This window comes from Capra hircus (assembly GCF_001704415.2).
Source record: "Capra hircus breed San Clemente chromosome X unlocalized genomic scaffold, ASM170441v1, whole genome shotgun sequence".
NCBI lineage: Eukaryota > Metazoa > Chordata > Mammalia > Artiodactyla > Bovidae > Capra > Capra hircus.
The window spans coordinates 64,956,414-64,982,908 of record NW_017189516.1 but is presented as its reverse complement, the minus strand read 5'-3'; positions in this window follow the sequence as shown (position 1 = coordinate 64,982,908).

The window sequence follows — 26,495 nt, the reverse complement described above, 5'->3', positions numbered from 1 at the left end:
GGGACCCTCAAGTGTCTTCTCCAACACCACAGTTCAAAAGCATCAATTGTTCAGCACTCATCTTTCTTTATAGTCCAACTCTCACATGTATAAATCAGAACATAGTTATCCATGCATTGATCAATGGCTGCTAAGGTTGTTTCAAGATCATGGTTTTAAAATTAGAAATATTTATTTGCATGAATAAATATTAAAATATTCAGTTATTCAAATGAATAAATATTAAAATATTAAGTTATTCAAATAGATAAATATTAAAATATTTATTTATTCAGGCACCTGGCATAGAGCTCATGCAAAGTGTGGGTCTTCAGTACATATCTGTTAAATAGATTTATATTGATAATAAGTTCTCAGACGATTCTCAAAAGATAGAACTGGCCAACTGTGCTGGTCATCCATGCACATGGGAAAAATACTGAGTCTTGTTGAGAGATGTAAATAAGAGCTTAATGAGCGTGTGAAAGTATTAGTCGCTCAGTCCTGTCCGTCTCTTTGTGACCCCATGGACTGTAGCCGGCCAGGCTCCTCTGTCCATGGGATTTTCCAGGCAGGAATACTGGAGTGGGCTGCCATTTCCTCCTCCAGGGGGTCTTCCCGACCCACAGATCAAACCCCGGACTCCCGCCTTGCAGGCGAGTTCTTTACTGTCTGAACCGCCAGGGAAGCACGAGAGCTTCATAAGCCCAGGGAAATTTCATGGTCCTTCTTTGGAAGCACTTCCCTGGAATACAGACTTCCTTAAAATACACACTTTTCCAAAGTCAACGTTTTCTTGTTTGAATAATTCTAATGATAATAGCAATGTTGCGTGTGATGTGTGCGTGTTCAAGCGTGCCAGGAATAGAAATTGAAGACATCCATTGGGACAAAGACTCAACTAACTTTTTTGGAACTTGAGACTCTGTGCGTGTACGTATGCATGTGTTTCTTACAGGAAATAAAAGTTTCAGACTTAGAGGTGAATGCATCTGTTTTGGATGAAATGGTTTAGAAGATATGATTGGTGACAACGATTTGGCTAATTGTTCATGTTAAAAAAAATTAAAAAGTTTCCATATTGAGTTTTTACTTTAAAAGAGCAGAATGCTTGTCATTACTCTTTTCCCAGAATGATATATCTGTGTGTGGGCATGTGTGTAATTTCCTAATCTCCTGGTAGCATGTTACCTTTCTTTGTAGCCCAGGCCATCTTACGGAGATACAGATTTTCTCTGGATAGTCACAGAAATGTTGGAAGTGGGCTATGCTGGTTTTCTCATCCTCCAGAGCAAGGCAGGAGACCCGGATTCGATTTCTGGGTCGGGAAGATCCCCTGGAGAAGGAAATGGCAACCCACTCCAGTATTCCTGCCTGGAGAATCCCATGAACAGAGGAGCCTGGAGGGCTACAGTCCATGGGGTCATAAGAGTTGGATACGACTTAGCGGCTGAAAAAAGAGAGAGAGAGAGAGGAAAGAACCTTGCAGGACATTTCATTGAAGCAGCTCTGATGTTGCCTATAGAATCATATATTCTGAGTTTCTTGAAGTTTTCTCCTGTTTTGTTGTGTTAGGAAAATTGTGATGGATCACCACGGTCCCCACAAAGCCCTATAGGCACCATTCATAAAGGCTGAGTGGTGGAGTGTTCTAGTCCCAATGTGGGATTGCCTAGAAGCATACTATAAATCTTCTAGTCAAGAAAGCAAGCATTTATCACAAGAAATAAGCCTATTATTTCTCACACATGCAACAGGTGTAGGTCTGTGTGTAACACAATGGGAACTCTGTGGTTTTTGCCTTCCCGGATTATGTCTCATTTCATATCTCATTTCATATATGTGCCTATCTACATCCATACATCTGGACACATCTGGAGAGAGAGGGGACATAGATACAACTATAGAGGGCTTCCCAGGTGGCTCAGGCGGTAAGGAACCAACCTGTGATACAGGAGACCCAGGTTCCATCCCTGGCTATGAAGGATCCCCTGGAGGAGGGTGTGGCAACCCACTGCAGTATTCCTGCCTGGAGAATCCCATTGGCAGAGGAGCCTGGCGGGTTACGGTCTATGGGGATCACAAACAGTCAGACACAGCTAAGTGACTAACACTTTCACTTTCATAGAGGCAAAGATACAGAAATAGACACACATAGAAATACAGACAGATGATGGACGGGTAGGTAAATAGTAGGTAGGTAAGTAGATAAATAGACAGCTAGGTAGATAAGACAGGTAGGTGGGTGGGTAGGTAGATAGGCAATTAAGTAGATAGACAGGTAGGTAGGTAAACTGGTAGCCAAGTAGGTGGTTAGATAAGGTAGAGAGGTATCTACCTGGTAGACAGGTATCTACCTGGTAGACAAGGTAGATAGGTATCTTCATAGACAGAGAGACAGATACGTAGTTAGGAGATAGATGGGCAAATAGATAGGTAGTTAGATAGATAGAGGACTTCCCTGCTGGCTCAGCTGGTAAAGAACCCGCCTGCAATATGGGAGACCTGGGTTCGATCTCTGGGTTGGAAAGATCCCCTGGAGAAGGGAAAGGCGACCCACTCCAGTGTCCTGGCCTGGAGAACTCCATGGGACTGTGTAGTCCACGGGGTCACGAAGAGTCAGGCACGACTGAGCGACTTTCACACACTCAACAACTAGATAGATAGACAAGTAAGTAGGTAGGTAGATAGACAAGTAGGTAGAGAAACAGGCGAATAGAGAGACAGGTAGGTAGTGACGGTTGATAGAGATATTAATAGCTTTGTATATATCAATAGTTATGGAAAGTCAGAGAGATGGATGACACTTTACTTTTTTCGAACCATTTGGACAAATGCATCCCTCACTTCCTAGAGCATTTCATTACCCATTTATAGATCCCACAGCTAACAGAGTAATCAACACGGACAGTCTCCCCAAGGGGGTCTGTTGCTAGACCAAGAAATGTGGAATAATGAAATGAAAAAAAAATTTTTTTTTTCTTACCAAAAATGTGCTTTCTATTTTGTTTCAATCAGATCATCATTTGCACAGAGCCTCGCTGTGTAGGTTCATTTCCAGGTCTCCCTTATAGTAAATTCTGCTTTTTTTTTTTTTTTTTTTTTTTGTTTGGTGATGCTCAAATGCAGAAACCCAGAGGTCGTTTTGTATTAACATTTAAATTCTGACATGGGGGAAGCCCTTTTGAAGTTCGTTAATTATGCTGAAGAACAGTCCTTTAATGGATTCCCTCATGCTGATTTTAAACACCTGGGTCCTTTCTAAATGGCTTCTAGAAAGAAGACACTGAAATACTTCCAGAGGGGTGGGCAAGCTCCTTTGCTTGGACTGATATTTTAGGGAGAAGCTGGGTCAGAAAGATGTGGAAACGTGAGGAGTGTAGGGTGGTCATTTCCGGGCAGGATGTTCAGTCAGTTCAGTTGCTCAGTCCTGTCTGACTCTTTGTGAGCCCATGGACTGCAGCTCGCCAGGCCTCCCTGTCCATCACCATCTCCTGGAGCTTGCTCAGACTCATGTCCATCGAGTCGGTGGTGCCATCCAACCGTCTCATCCTCTGTCGTCCCCTTCTCCTCCTGCCCTCACTCTTGCCCAGCATCAAGGTCTTTTCCAATCAGTCAGTTCAAACCCAGGGCATGACATACCCAGGGCCATATGCATCATGACCATTAGCATATGCCAAAAGACAATTCAGATTTTTGTGTTTGCTCTTCATCATTAGGAGCAGTGAAACTTGGAGAAACAGTGGACATTCCATTGTCAGATACATGGAGCACATTTTTTGGGGTTTTTTTTTTGAGATGGCCAAAAAATTCATACACAAACTTTTTAGACTCCACATATAAGCAATATCATATGATACTTGTCTTTCTCTGTCTGACTTACTTCAGTCCTGTATGACAACCTCTGGATCTATGCACATCACTAAAAATGACCCAACTTCATTCCTTTTTGTGACTGAGTAGTATTCCCATTGTATGTATGGACCACAGCTTCTTTATCCTTTCATTTGTCGATGGACACATAGATTTTTCCCACGGTTATTGCTGGAGAAGGCACCACTCCAGTAGCCTACCCTGGAGAATTCCATGAACAGAGGAACCTGGTGGGCTATACAGTCCATGGGGTCACAAAGAGTGGGACATGACTGAGCAACTAACACACGCTTGGTTATTGTAAAGAGCGCTGCATTTATACACTAATAATGAAAGATCACAGAGAGAAATTAAGGAAACAATCCCATTTACCACCACATCAAAAAAGAAAAAAAATACCGAGGACTAAACCCACCCAAGGAGACAAAAGACCTGTACTATGAACACTAAAAGCCACCATCTAGTCATTTCTATTTACACCATTTCATGTTTTTACACATGCATACACACACACTTCTGTGGTTCTTATTTTTTATTTTTTCTCTGAAACAATGAGTTTGAAATCAGTTAGTTCAGTTCAGTTGCTCAGTCATGTCCGACTCTTTGAGACCCCATGAACCCCAGCACGCCAGGCCTCCCTGTCCATCACCAGCTCCCGGAGTTTACCCAGACTCATGTCCATCGAGTTGTTGATGCCATCCAACCATCTCATCCTCTCTTGTTCCCTTCTCCTGCCCTCAACCTTTCCCAGCATCAGGGTCTTTTCCAATGAGTCAGCTCTTCCCATCAGGTGGCCAAAGTATTGGAGTTTTAGCTTCAACCTCCGTCCTTCCAGTGAACACCCAGGACTGGTCTCCTTTAGGATTGGATTGGATTTCCTTGCAACCCAAGGGACTCCCAAGAGTCCTCTCCAACACAGCAGTTCAAAAGCATCAATTCTTCGATGATCAGCTTTCTTTATAGTCCAACTCTCACGTCCATACATGACCACTGGAAAAACCATAGCCTTAACTAGACAGACCTTTGGTGACAAAGTAATGTCTCTGCTTCTTAATATGCTGTCTAGGTTGGTTGTAACTTTCCTTCCAAGTTTGAATTAGGTACCAGTGGGCTCTGGAGTCTGAGATATGAAGGGAAATGCCTTTGAGAAGTGGCAGCTTGACCGATACCCACAAAGCACAGTGAGATGCAGGAAGGTTGATCAGATTCTTTGGTTTATTTCTGGGGCTGGGCGCGGGGTGGGGGGCGTCAGTGCTGAGTGCTGCAAGGACCTGACTCCTGGGAGGACCTCTGGGTTTGACTCGGTGATGCAAATCCAGTCTCCATGAACAGTGAAAGTGATGGGACCTCCCTGGTGGTCCAGTGGTTAGGTCTTCACGGGGGAATGTGGGTTTGATCCCTGATCGGAGAAGTAAGAAGCCAGATGCTTCTCAGCACAGCAAAATAAATAAGTGAACAGAATCCAAGCTGCCCCTTTTGGGGACTTCCGTGGCAGACCAGTGGTTACGACTCCGTGCTTACAAGACTGGGGTCATGGGTTTGATCCCAGGTTGAGGAGCTAAGAACCGACATGTTACAAAGTGAAAGTGAAAGGGCAGCCAAAGAGTGGGGGGAAAAAAAAAGAGGAAAAATGAGATCTCTCCTAAACCCTGGATTCAGGAAGTCTGGTTTTGAGAATTCTTAAGTTCACGTACACACTCAGTTGGTCTGTTGACAATTTTTTTTTTTTTAGGCTCACAGCCTCTGTTTCACTTCTCTAGGGTTGCTGTAACTAAAGGCCGCCCACTGAGTGTATTGTTATTTAATCACAGAGTGAAAGAGGAGAGTGAAAAAGTTGGCCTAAAGCTCAACATTCAGAAAATGAAGATCATGGCATCCAGTCCCATCATTCCATGGGAAATAGATGGGGAAACAGTGGAAACAGTGTCAGACATTATTTTTTTGGGCTCCAAAATCACTGTAGATGGTGACTGCAGCCATGAAATTGAAAGACACTTACTCCTTGGAAGAAAAGTTATGACCAACCTAAACAGTATATTCAAAAGCAGAGACACTACTTTGCCAACTAAGGTCTGTCTAGTCAAGGCTATGGTTTTTCCCGTGGTCATGTATGGATGTGAGAGTTGGACTGTGAAGAAGGCTGAGCGCAGAAGAATTGATGCTTTTGAACTGTGGTGTTGGAGAAGACTCTTGAGAGTCCCTTGGACTGCAAGGAGATCCAACCAGTCCATTCTGAAGGAGATCAGCCCTGGGATTTCTTTGAAGGAATGATGCTAAAGCTGAAGCTCCAGTACTTTGGACACCTCATGCAAAGAGTTGACTCATTGGAAAAGACTCTGATGGTGGGAGGGATTGGGGGCAGGAGGAGAAGGGGGCGACAGAGGATGAGATGGCTGGATGGCATCACTGACTTGATGGACGTGAGTCTGCATGAACTCCGGGAGTTGGTGATGGACAGGGAGGCCTGGCGTGCTGCGATTCATGGGGTTGCAAAGAGTTGGACATGACTGAGCGACTGAACTGAATTGAACTGAAGTCGTCTCTGAGTCTTTGTGACCCCCTGGACTGTAGCCCACCAGGCTCCTGTGTCCATGGGATTCTCCAGGCAAGAATACCAGAGTGGATTGCCAGTTCCTTCTCCAGGGGATCTTCCTGACCCAGGGATCGAACCAGCATCTCCTGTGAATCCATCACATGTGGATTCTTTACCACTGAGCCACCAGGGAAACCCACACGCTGGGTCGCTTACAACAATAACAATGCATTATCTTACAGATCTGGAAAGCCTACAGGTCTGGAGCTTTGTTTTTCTTTTTTTTTTTGGATTTCCACAGGGAAATACGTTAATTTTTTTCTTTAGGATTTGGCCCGGAACAGGAACATAAAAATATTTACGTTAAAAGAAAGATGCCATCCTTTAATGACATGTAATAATTATGATGGAATGTATTAGCCTTTTCATGAGTTTAGTAAAAGCTAAGATTTGGTTTTATGTGTGTTTTTTTTAAATTAATTTCTGTTGAAATATAGTAGATGGACAGTGTTCAGTTTCAGGTATACAGCAAAGTGATTCAGTTATATATATGTATATATATTCCAGATTATTTCCATTATAGGTTATTATAAGATATTAATATGGTTCCCTGTGCTAAACTGTGGGTTATATCTATATAGCTCTATATCCTGGTTGATTATCTATTTTACATATAGTAGTGCATATATTTTCATTTCAAACTCCAAATTTATCCTCTTCCTCATACTCCTTTGGTAACTGTAAGTTTTTATTTTATTTTTTCCCCCTTTGTGTCTGTGAGCCTGTTTCTGTTTTGGAAATAAGTCCAAAAAAAAAAAAAAGGAGACATTTTAAATTTGTTTGACCTACTTAAAATTTTGGAGAAGGAAATGGCAACCCACTCCAGTACTCTTGCCTGGAAAATCCCATGGATGGAGAAGCCTGGTAGACTAAGGTCCATGGGATCACAAAGAGTCGGACACGACTGAGCGACTTCACTCACTCACTCACTTAAATTTTACAAAATATTCAAGGCCAATGTAGAGATCAGTAACCATGGGTATTTTCACCACCCGCTCAGAGGGTATTGGGCTTCCCTGGGGGCTCAGATGGTAAAGAATCCACCAGCAATGCAGGAGACCTGAGTTAGATCCCTGGGTCTGGAAGATTCCCCCTGGAGAAGGGAATGGCAACCCACATTAGTATTCTTGCCTGGAGAATCCCATGGGCAGAGGAGCCTGGTGGGCTACAGCCTATGGGGTCGCTAAGAGTCGGCATGACTGAGCGACTTCCCTTTAACTTATCACGTTCATGCATTGGAGAAGGAAATGGTGACCCACTCCACTGTTCTTGCCTGGAGAATCCCAGGGACAGGGGAGCCTGTTGGGCTGCTGTCTATGGGGTCGCGCAGAGTCAGACACGGCTGAAGCGACTTGGCAGCAGCAGCAGCTGGTATTCTTGCCTGGGGAATCCCATGGGCAGAGGAGACGGCCAGGCTAGAGTCCATGGGGTGGTAAAGAATCAGACACGACTGAGTGACTAACACACACAGACACAGAGGATATTATTAACTCATTTGAGTAGAGGAATTCCTTGCGATTTTGTGGTTGGTTTTATTTAAAGATTATAGGCAATTTCTCCTCTCAGACTGAAGGACTCCCTTTAGAATAGTTGTCTGTGCTTTGCTTTCTGTCTTCTGTCTGTAAAGCACTAATTAAAAAGGGCTTAGTTAACAAAGACCTTCTTTCTGCTGTTGTGTATGAACCGCAAATTAATTAGTCAGAGGGAGATTTCTAATATCAAGCGAGATCAAAACACAATAGCTTTTATTTTGTGAGGGCTGCATTCAGAAGGGCTGATTAATGTCCTTGGCTGTGGGAGCCACCATCCTCTTGGGCAGCATCGTCTTACCGCCAAACGCCAACATGAAACCAAGATGGCGGAGTCATTGTCACCTTCAACCTGGGAGTCTCCACCTAATTTTGTAGAGTTTATAGAGAGTCATATGAGTGTCTAGTTTAGGCGCCATCTGGTCCAGAGAGCTTTAAACTTTCACATGCTCGGAAATCACCCCGTAATTTTGTGCAAATACAGGGTCCCATTCAAGCTGTGTAGGAGCTAGGGATGGCATTTCTGTTTTTCGTTTTGTTTTTAACAAGCTCTTTGGGAGGTTGATGCTGTCTGTTGAAAGCCCACTGTTGGCATAGTGAGAATCTTTGCTGCAGGCCCCTCATTTTACAGGGCTTCCCAGGTGGCTCAGCAGTAAAGAATCTGCCTGCCAATGCAGGAGAGATCCCTGGGTTGGGAAGATACCGTGGAGGAGGAGGGAATGGCAACCCACTCCAGTTTTCTTGCCTGGAGAATCCCATGGACAGAGGACCCTGGAGGGCTATAGTCCGTGGGGTTGCAATGAGTTGAACACAACAAACCACAAGTGTGAATACACACACACACACACACACACACACACACACACACACGGGCAATTAAACTACCTGAGATAATTTCCTTCCTGGCCAGCCAGCATCTCCTAGCCTGGCCAGAGTAACCTCTGTTCCCATGCCTGTCCACGTAAATTTGCTCACCGTCTTCTTGTTGGCCTGAGTTTTGCCACATAAGAGATTTTCCCCAAGCTCAGAAGTTTAAAACAACCATTTGGTTGTGTCCAAAATCTGAAGCTGAAGCTCCAATCCTTTGGCCCCCTGATGCGAAGAGCTGACTCATTGGAAAAGACCCTGATGCTGGGAAAGACGGAAGGCAGGAGGAGAAGGGGACGACAGAGGATGAGATGGTTGGTTGGCATCACTGACTTGATGAACGTGGGTTTGGGTGGACTCCTGGAGATGGTGAAGGTCAGGGAATCCTGGCGTGCTGCAGCCCATGGGGTGGCAAAGAGTTGGACATGACTTAGCAAGTGAATGCCAACAATGACAGAGATTCTGCAAGGCAGATATTCTGACCAGGGGAGGGGTGGATGGTGAGTTTCCGTCTGAGCATGTCTGAGGCTCTGGGTCCTCCCGTGGGACAGCTGAAGGCCCAGGGCTGACTTCACAGATGGCATCTGGGTGTGAGGGTCCGTGGAGTGTCATCTCTGCTCATCTCTCATCCTTGTGTGATGATCCCGTGGGATCAGAGAAACCAGATGAGGAAGCCCACACGGACTCTCCTGGGAGGACGGTTGCTTCATGACGGAGTGGACTTAGGATGGTGGAACGTTCTTCGTGGTGGCTCACGGTCACAGAAGAAGATATCCCAGGGCTTGTCCTAACAGAGGAACGCAGAGCGGGTGGCTGGTACCAACAGAAGTTCATCGTCTGTTGGAATAATGAATGAAGACAAGTCATGTTAGCTCAAACAACAGGGATTCATCTTCTCTTAGTTAACGAGACCAGACATTCACGGTCAAGGGGTCCCAGGGTAGATTCTGTCTGGAGGTTTCAGGGGAGGGTCCTCCCTGCCTCTTTCAGCTTCTGGGGGCTCCAGGCGTCCATCCTTGGGCCAGTGGCCACTTCCCTCCTGTCTCCACCTCCGACTCCATGTGGCTTCTCCTCTGCGTCCGTGTCTCTCCTCTTCTGTGTCTTATAAGGACCCTGTCCTTGGGTTTAGGGCCACCCCCATCCAGGAGGACCTCATCTTAGATGTTTAATCACATCCACAAATACCGTTTCAAAATATCACATTCGCAGGTTCTGAGGGTTAAGACATGGACATATCCCTTTGAGAGACACAGTTCTCATGAAGAAGGCCACCTCTACGACCTACCCTTACCGGAAGCCACCACGCACGCATCCGTATTCCAGGCGAAGGGACTTTAACTTCACCTAGTGATGGCTTGTCTTTGTAGAAGATGGTTCAGTTCAGGAGATAACCTTTGGGTCCAGTATTAAAACCTGTGACCATTTCAGAGTCTGACCTCCATCAAAGTCAAGTCCACTGGCCTGCCCTGCTCAGGTGCGGTGTGATGTCATCTCTGCTTTTTCTTAAGACTGACATTTCTCAACTATGTTCAATCCAGAAATGGTGACACTTTCTATTTCTTGATCACTCTTGTGCTCAGAGGTATGTGGTTGCTGTTGTTCAATTGCCTAGTCTTGTCCAAATCTTTGCGACCCCATGGACTGCAGCATGCCAGGCCTCCCTGTCCATCACCAACTCCTGGAGTTTGCTCAAACTTGTGTCCATTGAGTCAGTGATGCCATCCAACCACCTCATCCTCTGTCATCCCCTTCTCCTCCTGCCTTCAATCTTTCCCAGCATCAGGGTCTTTTCCAGTGAGTGCGCTCTTCACATCAGGTGGCCAAAGGGTTGGAGCTTTAGCATCAGTCATCCCAGTGAATACTCAGGGTTGATCTCTTGTAGGATGTACTGGTTGGATCTCCTTGCAGTCTGAGGGACTCTCAAGAGTCTTCTCCAACACCACAGTTCAAAACCATCAGTTCTTCAGCGATCTGCCTTCTTTATGGTCCAACTCTCACAACTGTAAGTGAGGTATAAATATCCTAGCAGTTTTTCAATGGGCTGTGGGTTTTTTTATATTCTTTTATAAAATTAATTAGTTTTCTATTGAAGAATAATTGCTTTACAGAATTTTGCTGTTTTCTATCCAACCTCAGCATGAATCAGCCATAGGTATACATCTAACCCCTCCCTTTTGAAACTCCCTCCCACCTGCCTCCCCATCCCAGCCCTCTAGGTTGATATAGAGCCTCTGTTTGAGTTCCCTGAGCCATACAGCAAATTCCTATTGGCTGTCTATTTTACATATGGTCATGTAAGTTTCCACGTTACTCTCTCCATACATCTCACCCTCTACTCCCCTCTCTCCAGGCCCATAAGTCGATGCCTGTTTCTCCATTGCTGCCCTGTAAATAAACTCATCTGTACCATTTTTTCTAGATTCTGTATATATGAGTTGCTGCTGCTGCTGCTGCTGCTAGGTCACTTCAGTCTGACTCTGTGTGACCCCACAGACGGCAGCCCACCAGGCTCCCCTGTCCCTGGGATTCTCCAGGCAAGAACACTGGAGCGGGTTGCCATTTCCTTCTCCAATGCATGAAAGTGAAAAGTGAAGTCCGCTCAGTCGTGTCTGACTCTTAGCGACCCCATGGACTGCAGCCCACCAGGCTCCTCCATCCATGGGATTTCCCAGGCAAGAGTGCTGGAGTGGGGTGCCATTGCCTCCCTCCATATATGAGTTAGAATATGATATTTTTCTTTCTTTTTCTGGGCTGTGATTTTTACCTGCTGTGTTTGATCGTGGCTGTTAATGGATGCTCTGGTTCTTCGAATGTTTCTCCTCTTATAATGATCAGTTTAGCATGTCAAGATGTGAGCCATAATCAGACTTATCCTCTATTTATCCATCCATCCATCCATCCATCCATCCATCTATTTATGCACACAAACAGGTTGAGGAAGAGAGGCAGGGAGGGAGAGAGAAGAGAAAAGAGACAGAATTGACTGCGCTTTCCACGCCAATCAATTTGTGTTGAGAAGCTTCCCTCTGTATTTGTGAAGTGTTCATTTCACCGCCGGTGTGGAGAATCTGACATAGCCTAATTGACTTGAAGGTCATTGCCGCATTTTAACAATATGTTGAAGAGAAGTCAGCCAGCTGATCAAATCGAGGTAACACCCATTTAAGAGGGAAAACAGTCCCCTGTGAACACAAATCCATACCGAGGACGCTGTCTTTTGTGAGTCGTCTGCATTGAGAATGATTGCGGGTGAGCAGAGCTGACCTTTTGCGAGCACATGGGCACTCCCCCAAGTCACGACCCTTGTCTTCAAAGGACCTGACAAATATTTGAAGTCCAATGATGGGAGATTGTCACAATGCACACTTCTCCAGAGGGTGCTGTTTACAAAAGTCTTTATTCTCTTATTTGCTTCTGTTCTGTTGGACCGTGTAAGTGGGGGAATTTTCAATGCCACGCCACTCAAGTTAAGAAGCTGTCCTTTGCTTTTAATATTCTGCCTTTTAGAATGAGTGTGTTAGTCGCTCAGTCATGTCTGACTCTTTGTGACCGCGTGGACTGTAGCCCTGTCAGGCTCCCCCGTCCCTGGGATTCTCCAGGCAAGAACACTGGAGTGGGTTGCCGTTTCCTTCTCCAAGGCATGAAAGTGAAAAGTGAAAGTGAAGTCGCTCAGTTGTGTCCGACTCTTAGAGACCCCCTGGACTTCAGCCCACCAGGCTCCTCCGTCCATGGGATTTTCCAGGCAAGAGTGCTGGAGTGGGGTGCCACTGCCTTCTCCGAAAGGCACTCTGATGATGCTTAAAGGATGGTGCAAGTTATCATGGATTCTCATGACCGTTGTACGGGCATTCAGGTAGAATTCTCAGAGACCTGATCATTTTGTGGAATTCTATAAAAACGTTGCCCTGCTATTGAATTTAAATGAACAGAGCAATCGCGCTTGCAGGAAGATCTTCAATGAGTTACAGACGTGGAGCGTTTGCCCTGAGCAGCAGTCCAGTCCTCAAACAGCGAGAGGTTGGTCAGTTCTCGCAGTTTCCATGACCCCGAGGTTTCTCAGCATCCCGCGTTCTGTTCATTTCTCGGGTTTTCTCATGATGTGTAAAGATGTTGCACGCTTGCCCCCATGAAAGCTCCATCCAGCTTTATTCTGAGCATCCCACTAAGGTTTGCCTCGCATAACGCGACTCTTAGCTGCAGCCCTGTTAGTTTTCTGAACCTGTCCTGCCCAACCCGCCCAGAGCTAGCTCATTAGCTGGGTTCTTTCTCTGACTGGCCCTGACACTCGGTCTGTTCATCCTGGGTTAGCTGCTGGGTGCCCGTGGGCTCTGGGATCCGTGCCCGGCGCCGCCCAACCTGCTCTTAGGATTGATCATCCCTCTGCCCTTGGATCTGGGTCATCACACCCACTGCCTCGGCACCCCTGCGGAGAACAGGGGCCCCTTTGAAAGATGTCAGGTCTTTAATCGTGGCGAGGCTCTCTCAGAAAGAGAAATCGGGGTGTCTGGATGTTACCAAGAGAGGAACTCTGCAGGGTGAAAAGGATGTAAGAATTTCCAAGGAGCTGCAAAATGCCAGTGTATTTTAAATGTTCCTTTGGGCTTGTCTGGTTGCTCAGACAATAAAGAATCTGCCTGCAATGCAGGAGGCCTGAGTTTGATCCTTGGGTTGGGAAGACCCCCTGGAGAAGGAAATGGCAACCCACTCCAGCATTCTTGCCTGGAGAATCCCATGGACAGAGGAGCCGGGCGGGCCACAGTCCATGGGGTCACAAAGAGTCAGATGTGACTAACAGTTTTGTGTACGTATAGAAAAGCTGGGCAGGCACTGATTTTTTTTGGAATGATAGTTCCTTAAAGATTCTTATTGTATTCTGCCCCTGGCTCCAACCTTTGTAAAATTTTTAAATGATTTTTCATCAGGGTTTAAGGCTATGCATTGATTATGTATGTATATCATTATCTGAGTCTATAACTCATCATCTATATAATTGTTCTTTGGGTAGATAGATAAAACTACGAATTTCACATACACATTAATTATATATGCAGATGTATACATATATAATACTAATGATTAGACTGTCTAGGTAATTTATACATGTACATATGTGTATTTATGTATATATGTGTATGTATGTGAACGTGCATGCTAAGCTGCTTCCGTCGTGTCCGACTCTTTGCAACCCCATGGACTGTAGCCCAGCAGGCTCCCCTGTCCATGGGATTCTCCAGGCAAGAATACTGGAGTGGGTTATCATTCCCTTTTCCAAGGGATCTTCCTGATGCAGGGATTGAACCCACATGGTAGGTGGATTCTTTCCCACTGTTCCACCAGGGAAACCCTTATTTGCCTTTTACATGACACTTCAGTATTTCATATCAGGCAAGATTCATCAAGCCTTCATAGGAAACCACTGGTAATCATGGGAGATAAAAATGTACGTTGGACTGTCTCTCAGATGCATGAATTTTGAGAGAATGCGTTTTCCCTGCGGTCATATTGGTACATCTTTCTGAGATTCCCACGCAATATGGGTTTACCACGAAGCTACTAAGACACTCTGATAGCTTACTATGCATTCCGTTCTTGTTCTTGACCACGCCTTGCGTCTATTTATATAGACCAGGAATAGCAAACTTCTCCAAGTTTCTTAATTTACTTGGCCTCATTATCCCCGCAATATATAAATTAAAAATGAGAAGATTGATGAACTAGATAACGTCCACACAGAATGCAAATTACAACTAATGGTTCACTGCGCCTCTCCTTTATCTTCAGTGGCACGGAACTTTCAGATGCCTTTTAAAAATCACCTTATAAGCGTTTTGCATTAGGGAGCAGTCTTTCCCTGGAGGAAAGATGAAAAAGGAGTCCCAGATTGTTGGTGACTGTTACTCTGATTATAGGAAAGGGTGTGGGATTCAAAGTCAGGGACGTCCAGTGTCTAGGGCTGTTTCGTGTATGAGTGAGTCATCATTCAATCAACATTAATTGAGCATCTATTATGTGAATCTGGAGAAGTGAAATGAAGTGAAAGTTAGCTCAGTCGTGTCCAACCCTTTGCGACCCCGTGGACTCTACAGTCCATGGAATTCTCCAGGCCAGAACACTGGAGTGGGTAGCCTTTCCCTTCTCCAGGGGATCTTTCCAACCCAGGTCTCCAGCAATACAGGTGGATTCTTTACCAGCTGAGCCACAAGGGGGAATCTGGAGAAAGGGAATGCAACCCACTCCAGTATTCTGGCCTGGAGAATCCCACGGACAGAGGAGCCTGGCGGGCTACAGTCCATGGGGTAAGAAAGAGTCAGACACAACTGAGAAACTAACACACACTTTATCATGTGTAATGCCTGGTGCTAAGGTATAAGACCCCCTCTGCTGTGTTTCCAGTCTGTGCACAGAGATTCTGAGAGTCTTTCCCCGTGCTTTGTGATGGCTCAGGGTTAAAGAACCCACTGGCCAATGCAGGAGACACAAGAGACAAAGCTTCGATCCCTGGGTCAGGAAGATCCCCTGGAAAAGGGAATGATACCCCACTCCAGTATTTTTTTAATTGTGATTTTTTTTTAAAATTGGAGGACAATTGCTTTAAAATATTGTGCTGGTTTCTGACACACATCAACGTGAATGAGCCATCGGAATACATACATCTTCTCCCTCCTAACCGTCTCTCCCATCTCCCACCCTATCCCACCCCTCTAGGTGTTCACAGAGCCCTGTGTTGAGTTCCCTGTCTCACACAGCAATTTCCCACTGGCTGTCTCTCTTGTATATGATAATGTATATGTTTCCACGCTATTTTCCCAATTTGTCCCACCCTCTCCCCCTTCTCCTTCCACCTAAAGGTCTGTCTAGTCCAAGCCATGGTTTTTCCAGTAGTCATGTGTGGATGTGAGAGTTGGACCATAAAGAAGGCTGAGGACCGAAGAACTGATGCTTTTGAACTGTGGTGGTGGGGAAGACTCTTGAGAGTCCCTTGGGCTGCAAGGAGATCCAAGCAGTCCATCCTAAAGGAGATCAGTCCTGGGTGTTCATTGGAAGGGCTGATGCTGAAGCTGAAACTCCAATACTTTAGCCACCTCATGTGAATAACTGACTCACTGGAAAAGACTCTGATGCTGGGAGGGATTGGGGGCAGGAGGAGAAGGGGACGGCAGAGGATGAGATGGTTGGATGGCATCACCGACTCGACGGACGTGAATTTGGGTGAACTCCAGGAGTTGGTGATGGACAGGGAGGCCTGGCGTGCTGCAGTCCATGGGGTCACAAAGAGTCGGACACAACTGAGCCACGGGACTGTACTCCTTCCCCTGCTGTGCCCACAAGTGTGTTCTCTATGTCTGTATCTCCTTTGCTATGCAAATAGGTTCACCCAGCATTCTTGCCTTGAAAACTCATGGACAGAGGAGGCTGGCGGGCTGTGCTCCTTGGGTTTGTAGAGTCAGACACGATTAGGCATCTAAGCACCCATTCCTGCATGCACCCTTTTTTGGGGGTTGCTGCCTTTCAGATAGTCATTCCACAAGTGCGAATTTTTAAATAGTGTTGCTTCATAGGAGGTACACCTCTCAGATCACTCTCGAGGGCTTAAGTTTCAGACCGTTTCAGTGTTCAGATTTCAAACAGTTGGAAAATCCAAAACAGAAGCGCTGTTTGCAACAAGCTCTCACTTAGGAAAATAGGAGCTGGCGGCCACTGCCCCATGCTTCTAGCGAGGCCCTCAGCTGAGTCTTTGTGTTTTCAAATGGAAGCCTCCCGAGCTCAGCTGTGTCTTTGTCTTTTCAAACGGAAGCCTCTCTGAGCTCAAGGAATCAGAGCATTCAGGTGGATGTTTTGATCTCCACTTCTCTCACAATTATGGTGTCCTACTTTTGAAAGTGGGTTTCTTCCTTTGTTCACTGGCTTTTAAAACTACCTTGGAACTAAATATACATTTGCCTCAACAGAGGAAAATTTAATATGGCTTCTCTCTCTAGACTAAGCAGTAACGCCAGAAAGAGGGGACCAAGAAAATAGTTAATAATCACCATAAGAACTGTGTCTCCTCAGTATTTGGGATCACCTTGATCAAACATTACCCACAAATTCAGCATGCTGTTCAGGCACCAAGTCATGTCTGACTCTGCGACCCCATGGAGTGCAGCCTACCAGGCCTCCCTGTCCTTCACCATCTCCCGGAGCTTGCTCAAACTCATGTCCACTGAGTCGGTGATGCCATCCAACCATCTCATCCTCTGTCATCCCCCTCTCCTCCTGCCCTCAATCTTTCCCAGCATCGGGGTCTTTTCCAATGAGTCAGCTCTTTACATCAGGTGGCCAAAGAATTGGGGCTTCAGCTTCAGTCCTTCCAATGAATATTCAGGGTTGATTTCCTTTAGGATGGAATGGTTTGATCTCTTCAAACTTAGTATGTTGCTGGTAACTCATGCATTATTTAATTTCTATTTTATTGGAGTATAGCTGATTTACAATGTTGTGTTAGTTTCAGGTATATAACAAATTGAATCTGTTATACATATAATCCTACTCTTCTTTGGCCTTCCCTGGCAGGCGACTCAAATGGTAAAGAATCTGCCTGCAATGGTTCAATCTCTGGGTCAGGAAGATCCCCTGGAGGAGGAAATGGCAGCCCACTCCAGGATTCTTGCCTGGAGAACTCCATGGACAGAAGAGCCTGGTGGGCTACAGTCCGTGAGGTCTGAAAGAGTCGGACATGACTGAGCGATTAACATTTTCCCTTTCTTCTATCCTTGTTTACACCGTTTTAATTCATGCATTTAAAGAAAGGGATGACTGAATATTGGATCATAGGATAAAGATTAACATTGTTGGTGGAGTATCTGAAACAAAATTTAATGCCTGGATCTTTATCTTGTTGTATCAGTTCAGTTCAGTTCAGTCGGTCAGTCGTGCCCAACTCTTTGCGACCCCGTGAATCGCAGCACGCCAGGCCTCCCTGTCCATCACCAACTCCTGGAGTTCACTCAGACTCGCGTCCATCGAGTCAGTGATGCCATCCAGCCATCTCATCCTCAGTCGTCCCCTTCTCCTCCTGCCCCCAATCCCTCCCAGCATCAGAGTCTTTTCCAATGAGTCAACTCTTTGCATCAGGTGGCCAAAGTACTGGAGTTTCAGCTTTAGCATCATTCCTTCCAAAGAAATCCCAGGGCTGATCTCCTTCAGAATGGACTGGTTGGAGCTCCTTGCAGTCCAAGGGACTCTCAAGAGTCTTCTCCAACACCACAGTTCAAAAGCATCAATTCTTTGGCGCTCAGCCTTCTTCACAGTCCAACTCTCACATCCATACAAGACCACTGGAAAAATCATAGCCTTGACTAGACGGACCTTAGTTGGCAAAGTAATGTCTCTGCTTTTGAATATCCTATCTAGGTTAGTCATAACTTTTCTTCCAAGAAGTAAGCGTCTTTTAATTTCATGGCTGAAATCACCATCTGCAGTGATTTTGGAGCCCCCCAAAAATAAAGTCTGACACTGTTTCCACTGTTTCCCCATCTATTTCCCATGGAGTGATGGGACCGGATGCCATGATCTTCGTTTTCTGAATGTTGAGCTTTGAGCCAACTTTTTCACTCTCCTCTTTCACTTTCATCAACAGGCTTTTTAGTCCCTCTTCACTTGGTATTATAAAAACCTTATCAAAATATGAAATGCATTTATTTACAGATAAATTCCTTTGCTCTACAAAGATTTCTGGTTTTACTTTACTTTGAATGTAGGTATGATCTTGAGAACTTCCGTTGCAAACCTCTTTCCAGATGAGAATTTGAATGTCCATGGAATTCTAAACACTTGATTCCATTCTTTCCATTCCTCTGCAGTTTGAGGAGACTGAAATTGAGGCAGCTTGCACTAAAGATTCTTTATTCAGGCTGGTGACTCAGGAGTGTTTGCAGCACTGAAATTTTTCACTTGATGTGTGTTTTCTAGTTCTTGCTTTAAAGAAATACTGTTCATTGGTCTGTGCAGCTGCTGAGGGACAATTTTTCCATAATAACTAACTTCATCGCTGCTACTGACATCATGGTTCCTGATTCTCCCCTCACTAACTGGACAAGAAAGGATTGTGTGGCTTGGGAAGGTTGGAAAGCTGGCATTTCTATGAGGCTAAACATAGGTTGCCATGCCCTGCGGTCAGAACCAGACGCACATTTTTTTTCCTTTTCTTTTTGATGGAAGATCTAATTTAGAAATGCTGGACTTTGAGCCATAATGGGGAAATGTCTGAGTGTCAGGGAAGGCATCAGGAGGTTAGCGCACTGTTGAAATACTGACTTCACGCTGGGGAAGTCAAAGAGAAGAAAAACAAGGCAGAAGCAGTATAGATTCTGGAAAACTCATTGAACAAATTTGACGTTTTTCTTTAAGCAGAGTGGTAGAAATTAAATGCCAAGGTATTGATTACTCAGCTTAGGTGGGAACCATACCCCAACATGCTGAGTCGCTTCAGTCGTGTCTGACTCTTTACAAGTCTGTCCACGGGAATCTCCAGGCAAGAATACTGGAGCGGGAGGCTGTTTCCTTCTCCAGGGGATCTTCCCAGCCCAGGGACCGATCCGACATTTCCTGCATTGGCAGGTGGATTCTTTACCACTGAGGCACCAGGGAAGCCACCAAGAGCAACTGTACTCTGATTTTAAAAAGAAAAAAAAGAATCCTTGAAACATCACGTATCAGTTTCACCCGGGGGTGGGGAACATTGGTAACTTATGGCTTCACCTCCTCTTGCAGTCGGGAAATTTCAGCAGGTACCAATGGAAATGGGGAATCAACCCTCTGTGCTCTTTGCTGGTTTTCAGCAGACAGCCCTGTCTGCAGCAGCTATCTGATCCACAGAGCATCCTACTGAGGAAAGCGGTACCCAGGTTTTCACAGGCTAGGAAACTGGGGCTGAACAAGCTTAGGTAACCTGTCCACTACACCTTAGCTACAAAGAGGGTTTTCTTTTTTTCAAAGAGGGTTTTATAAAAGTGTGTGTGTGTGTGTGTTTTAATGTGGACCATTTGTAAAGGACCGGTTGAATTTGTTACAGTATTGGTCCTGTTTTATGCCTTTTTTTTTTTTTTGGCCTTGAGGCATATGGGACCTTAGCCTCCAGACTAGGGACAGAATCTGTATGCCCTGCCTTGGAGGGCGAAGTCTTAGCCAGTGGACAATGAGGGGAAGTCCCTAAGAGTTTTATCTGCTCCACTCAGCATCCTTAGTTGCCCAACTAGGACCCCTTCCTAGCAAGAGAGGACTCTGCTTCCCAATTAATAACAGGCGTTTCTAGGGTATGAGTCTTAGCCACGTAAACACAACATTCTTTTATACCCCCATGTCATTTCAAATCCTGCTGTGCATATGATTTCAGCTTCCATGGAGACTCATTAAAATCCTTTTAATAAAAAAAAAATCCAATAATATCCCCTTCTCCAACAGCACACTTAAACATTTTGAATTTTTGTTTAGAAATTAACACTTCACTCTTCACGGATCATCTTAGCAGCACAGACATGTCAGAATCTCGATTCTGATGTTTTTTTTTTTTGCCCTGAGATGCAACAACATCCGTATACCGCCTTCTTCCTTCCTTCCAATTTTGGTTTTTCAAAGGACGCGTTCATGTTTTCAAGTTTCCGGGCTGTAACGACGTCTTTGCGGCTTCATGCTTGGTTGAATTCCAAAAAAGTTCTCACTCAATAAAGGGATGTACTCGAAGGCTATGTAAATCTTATTCGTTTAAACCTACACATGGAAATGTATTCCTACCTCACTGAAACTTGCTGCTAAACCAACACACGTCCAGGGGTCAAAGTTTGTTGGATTTCCCATCGGATTTTTTCTTTTTTTAAAGATCTTAACTCTTCCGATTTGGTGCCCTGCTTTGATGTCCGGTCCTAGTATTTCTTCTCTTGCCTTTCATGCTAATGGAGGCTTTCTTGAATAATCACTTTTAAAATTTTAAAACCATGTATGGGGAGAGATAAGGTAAAAATTATGGATTTGTATATTTTTTTAAAAAAAGTATTTGTTTTGCTTTCATCTTTGAACGTTTGAGTTCTTACAAAATTTCTAGGTTAAAAACGTTTTTTTTTTTTTTCCTCCTCTTCACCGGAGTGAAGACTTTGATTCAAAGCTTCCAGCTTGTCTTCTGGCTTCCAGGGTTGTTGAGGAGAAGTGTGATGTCCAATGGATTCTGATTAATTCCCAGATCTTTTGTTTCTCGGAGATTTTACAGGTTGTATCCAGAGAGTGAGATTTTGTTTTCATCCTCATCAACATTTGTTGGAGAATTCATCCATTATTAGGAACATTTTTATAGTTCAGCGGGAAATTATTTCATGTGTGCATAATAAATATGCTTTTACACACATGTTCATACATGTATACAGACTTCCCTGGTGGCTCAATTGGTAAAGAATCTGCCTGCAATGCAGGAGACCTGGGTTCGATCCCTGAGTTGGGAAGATCCCCTGGAGGAGGGCGTGGTGACCCACTCCAGTGTTCTTGCCTGGAGAATCCCAGGGACGGGGGAGCCTGGCGGGCTGCCATCTATGGGGTCGCACAGAGTCAGACACAACTGAAGCGACTCAGCAGCAGCAGACCAATACATTGGAGAAGGGAACAGCAATCCTCTCCAGTATTCCTGCCTGGAGAATCCCATGGACAGAGGAGCCTGGTGTGCTACAGTCCATGGGATTGCAAAGAGTTGGACACGACTGAGCGACTAAGCACGCAAGACTGTTAGCTAATCTACTGAGCTTAACCAAATTTTCCCAGTTGCCCCACTTATAAGTTTCTGTTGGGGAAAAAACAAACAGCCGTGAAAGGTCCTCTATCTTCTCTTCCAAGATGGTAATCCAGGATCCCATTTCACTTGAAGCTTCTTTTACGTCCTCTGGGCTGGCACGATTGCTGAGTTTTGCCTCTTGTGATGCGAGCCGATGTATTTATCTTTTACAGTGCCGCTTGCTGACCTTCCCAGACGGTTTCTAGTGTTTTCTTCTCAATGTACAGAAAGATCTTCGGCATAGTTAGCCCTGAATCTACAATGTGCTTTGTAAATATTTTCTCTGTTTTTCTCAGTTGCCTTTTGACACAGTGAATAATGGTTTTTTTTTTTTCTCTTCCATTAAAATGTTTTTTGAATGAAGTCAGAATTTTATTATTATTATTATTTTTTAATTTAAAGCATATTTATGAGTTTATGTATTTGGCGGCACTGGGTCTCAGCTGTGACATGCTGTATTTTCAATCTTTGTTTCGCTGTTTGGGAGCCTCAGTAACGGTGTGTGAGTTTTCCATTCTGGCAGGTGGAGTCTTCAGTCAGGGCCTGCAAATTGTTTCGTTGTGGCAACTAGCGCCTAGTTCCCTCACCAGGGACTGAACACGGGTCCCCCTGCTTTGGGAACGTGGAGTCTTAGCCACTGGACCGGCAAGGACGTCCCAGTGTGGTCATAATTTTAAAAAATAATTGGAGTGCGTCTTGACTCTGCATCAGTTGTGAAAAGGAGTTCACTCAATCTGTTGTTCAGGACTAGTATTTTTTAATTTAACACGTCATTTTCCCGTTTGGAGTTTATTCTTCCCTTGGGTGTAAAGTGCATATCTAATGTGCTTTTTGTGTGTGTGCGAGCAAGTGTAGCTATCCCAACGCTATTTACTAAGAAGTAAAGCTGTGCCCAGTAATTTGAGATGACATCTTTTTACTGCACACCCCCACAGGACTCGACTCTAGCTGTGAACTGTCTCCTGTACTCTAGTTTTTTGTTTATTATAAACAAAACCACGTCACTTTTATTTATTTATTTTTTGCATGGACCTTGCAGCTTGCGAGGGATATCAAACCTGTACCCCCTGCAGTGCAAGGCCAGAGCCCTAACTATGGGACTGCCAAGGAGATCCCAAAACACACTTATCTGTTTTATTTACTAGAGACCCTGCATTAATTAAAAAAATTTTTTTAAAGTTTATTTAAAATTTTATTTTTACATAAAATATTAAACAAATATAAACTTTACTACCTTGTTAAATAAAATATGCAATACTTAAAGTATTTAATTTCAAAATAAAATTGTAATATATAAATTAAATATTTAATTTTCAAAAGTAATATTTAAGTAAAATTTTACATTTTAATTTTAAATTTAAATAAAAATACTGCATTTTAATTGCAAATTAAATAAAAATATTACATTTTAATTTTAAATTTGTTTTATTATTATTAGTTTTATTATTTTAATTGAAGGCTAATTACTTTACAATATTGTAGTGGTTTTTGCCATACATTGATATGAGTCAGCCATGGGTGTACATGTGACCCCCATCCTGAACCCCCCTCCCACCTCCCTCCTCATCCCATCCCTCAGGGTCATCTCAGTGTACCAGGTTTGAGTGCCTTGTTTGATGCATATAACTTGGACTGGTGATCTATTTCACAGATGGTTATATACATGTTTCAATGCTATTTAAATATTACATTTTAATTTTAAGTTAATTTTAAATAAAAATGTTGCATTTTAATTTTAAATGAAGCCTAAATACCAAATATTAAATTCTTTACTTTAAAAAAGTACTTTAAACATAGATATGCCGTATTAATTTTACAAGTCTGGTAAGGCCCATCCCCTCTCAGTGATGTCTTCTTTCTATTTTGGTGGATCTCTAGTTACGTGTTACTCCTTTTGCCATGTAGACTTTGATATCATCTTCCCAAGCTCCGTTAATGTAGTCTGCATATATTTTTGTAGGTTTGCATGTATTCACGATTGCAGGTGGAACATACATCTGAAGACAGTTCCTGTTCTACTGGGTCCAACAACTCATTTTCAAACACCTGGCCCCTTGGCCTTTGTTGAGCGTTCTATTCAGATGTGTGAGATGCTGCTTTCTCTCTGTATCACTGAATGAATCACAGTTAAAAAAAAAAACACAAAACACCAGTAAATGCTGAGAAAGAGAACTTGATAACATGAGCAACAGCCTCATCATGGCAAGAACAACAACCATGAGGAGCAGCTTACAGAACACTGCTGTCTGAAATAAGTCTTTATATGAAGAGTACATGCTGTACAGCACGCCCTCGCTTGGACGTTGAATCTGAAACATGACAAACATGAACATAACTACAAGACGGAAGCCGACTCACAGACACACAGAACAGACTCCTGGTTGCCAAGGGAGACGAGGGTAAGGGGACGGACGGAGTGGCGGTTTGCAGTTTAGCCCATGCAAAGAACAAGGTCCTGCAATGCAGGGAAGTCTATTCAATGCCTCCCTGGTGGCTCGGACAGTGAAGAATCCCCCTGCAATGCAGGACACTGGGGTTCCAGCCCTGGATCGTGCGAGGGTAACAGGCAGGAAGGCCAGAGGTCTCCAGGCGGAGGAAATAGGCTGCAAGAGTCAGACTTTTTTTTCTCTCTCTTCAGCGGCAGGGGGAAACCAACTGCAAGCGTCAGATTTTTTTTTTCCTTCTCTATACAAAATTAGGGCTTCCCTTGTGTCTCAGCTGGTAAACAATCTGCCTGCAATGTGGGAGACATGGGTTCAATCCCTGGGTTGGGAAGATTCCCTGGTGCCGGGGTCCAGCCCCGGTGTATCCAGGGAATTCGAAGCGGGGATGGTGTTGGCAAGGAAAGACTTATTTATTTATTAATATAAGATTAGATTAAGAAACAATAGTGTAGTAGGAAAATTAAGTGGAGAAAGAGGGCTGAATAACTTGGATTACGGGGAAGACCAATAAAATTCCAGACAAGGAATTTGCACCATCTACGTTTGGCCACCAGCGCTCGCTTGAATATCTAAGGGTGCCTCGCCTTAGGCTCCCTTTTGCGTGGGTCTTAACAGCCAGGGCAAGTAAGTAGACCTGGCGAGCCTCTGTGCCCCAGATGGGAATTCAGCCTGAAATTAAAGTAAAGAGGAGACACAGGGGAAACCAGTCCTTTCAATGACTGGCCCTGCCTCTATTGTCTAGAAAGGCCTTTTATACAATTTTGATTGTACATAGAGATCAATGGGTAATACAAAACTATGTAGCGTTAGAGCCCAGACTCTTTCTGTATATCTTTTTGTATACAAAAGGTCTCAGGTGATTTACATTATCTTCTGGCCCAGAGGCTAGCTAACACTTTTTGGCTCTCTTCCTTAATGAATGTTAATCTCGTTTCCCCTGAAGTGTTTTTCTTTAAGCTGCATCTCCTTAAAGCACTAAAGTTACATCTCTACAGAACAAAGGTGCAGTGGGTGATAACAAAGAAGGTACTTAACTCAAAGATCTAATGTTGCTACTTGTTTTTTCTATATATAACTATATCAACAAGTAAAAGATATGAAAATTTGGCAGCAAGTATTGGCTCAACAAATGAAACCCTTAATCAGTCCTATTCTAATGATTTTGACTCCTCAGAAGCCCCTACATTCCTAGGATGTTTTAAGCTTCCTGTGCCTCCTGCAGTCAGGAGGCCTCAAACAATCACACGCGCAGCTGTACGAGTCCTGCAGACAGGCTAGAAAGCCATCAGAGGGGTTTTTGGATTGAAACACCCTTTCAAATGCAGAAGACTAAAGCCTTGAGATGACTTTTTCCAGGCAGTCATTTTTTGGGGTACACGCTCAGGAAATACCAGGGGGAAAACCTGAGATCTGACTCGACCTTGCCCATCAGATCTCTGCTGCATGACCTTGTCACGGGTGGAATTTCTCACGCTGGTTCCCGGCACCCTGGAGAAGGGAAAGGCTACCCACCCCAGTATTCTGGCCTGGAGAATTCCATGGAGTGTATAGCCCATGGGGTCGCAAAGAGCCGGACATCACTGAGGGACTAATATAATAAATATATACAAAATTAAAAGGAGGTTTCTTTTAAAACTCTAAATTTAAAATTCAGAATTTTAATTTGACATAATGACACCTGGTTCCACCTGAACTTAACTTTTTTCAAACCTTGAGCTAACCAAGCATTTTCTCATAGAAATGGTTTTCTTAAGCTATGTGAACAAACTACGTATTTACCCTAGACTCTGATTTCTCCAGGTCAGTTCCACTTAAGACTCAGAGCTGATAAGGGCTCAACAAACCAGTAATGTTTTACTCACAGATTGTTCTCCTAATATATGTTAATGAAACTATATTTGCCTATAAACCTGCTTTCTTTGAGATTCAGGCCAACCGTTTAATGGCCCGGGATGACTAACCAGGTGCCAATGTTATCTCAAAATGCAGGTTGTGGGTGAGAGGCCTGGTGCCACTCTCTGAGTTTTGAGACACTTCATTTCTCTAAATAACAGTGTGCTCATAGGTATATAACATACTGCTAAGGTCTAGCAGGGGGATACTCTTTCTAATGTCTATGTCAGAAGCTTTCTCTATGTTTTTTACACTTTATTAAAACTTTATTACACAAAAGCTCTGAGCGATCAAGAGCTGGCCCCAGATTGAATCCTTCTTCTCTAGATGCTGAGAATCCTGGCATTTTTCATAGGTCAGCAGCAACCTTTCAGTCGGGAAGATCCCCTGGAGATGTTATAAATCAAAAAGGAAGAAAATATGAAAAAGTAGACAGCATATTAAAAAAGAGACATTTTTTACCCACCAAGGCCCATCTAGTCAAGGCTATGGCTTTTCCAGTAGTCATGTATGGATGTGAGAGT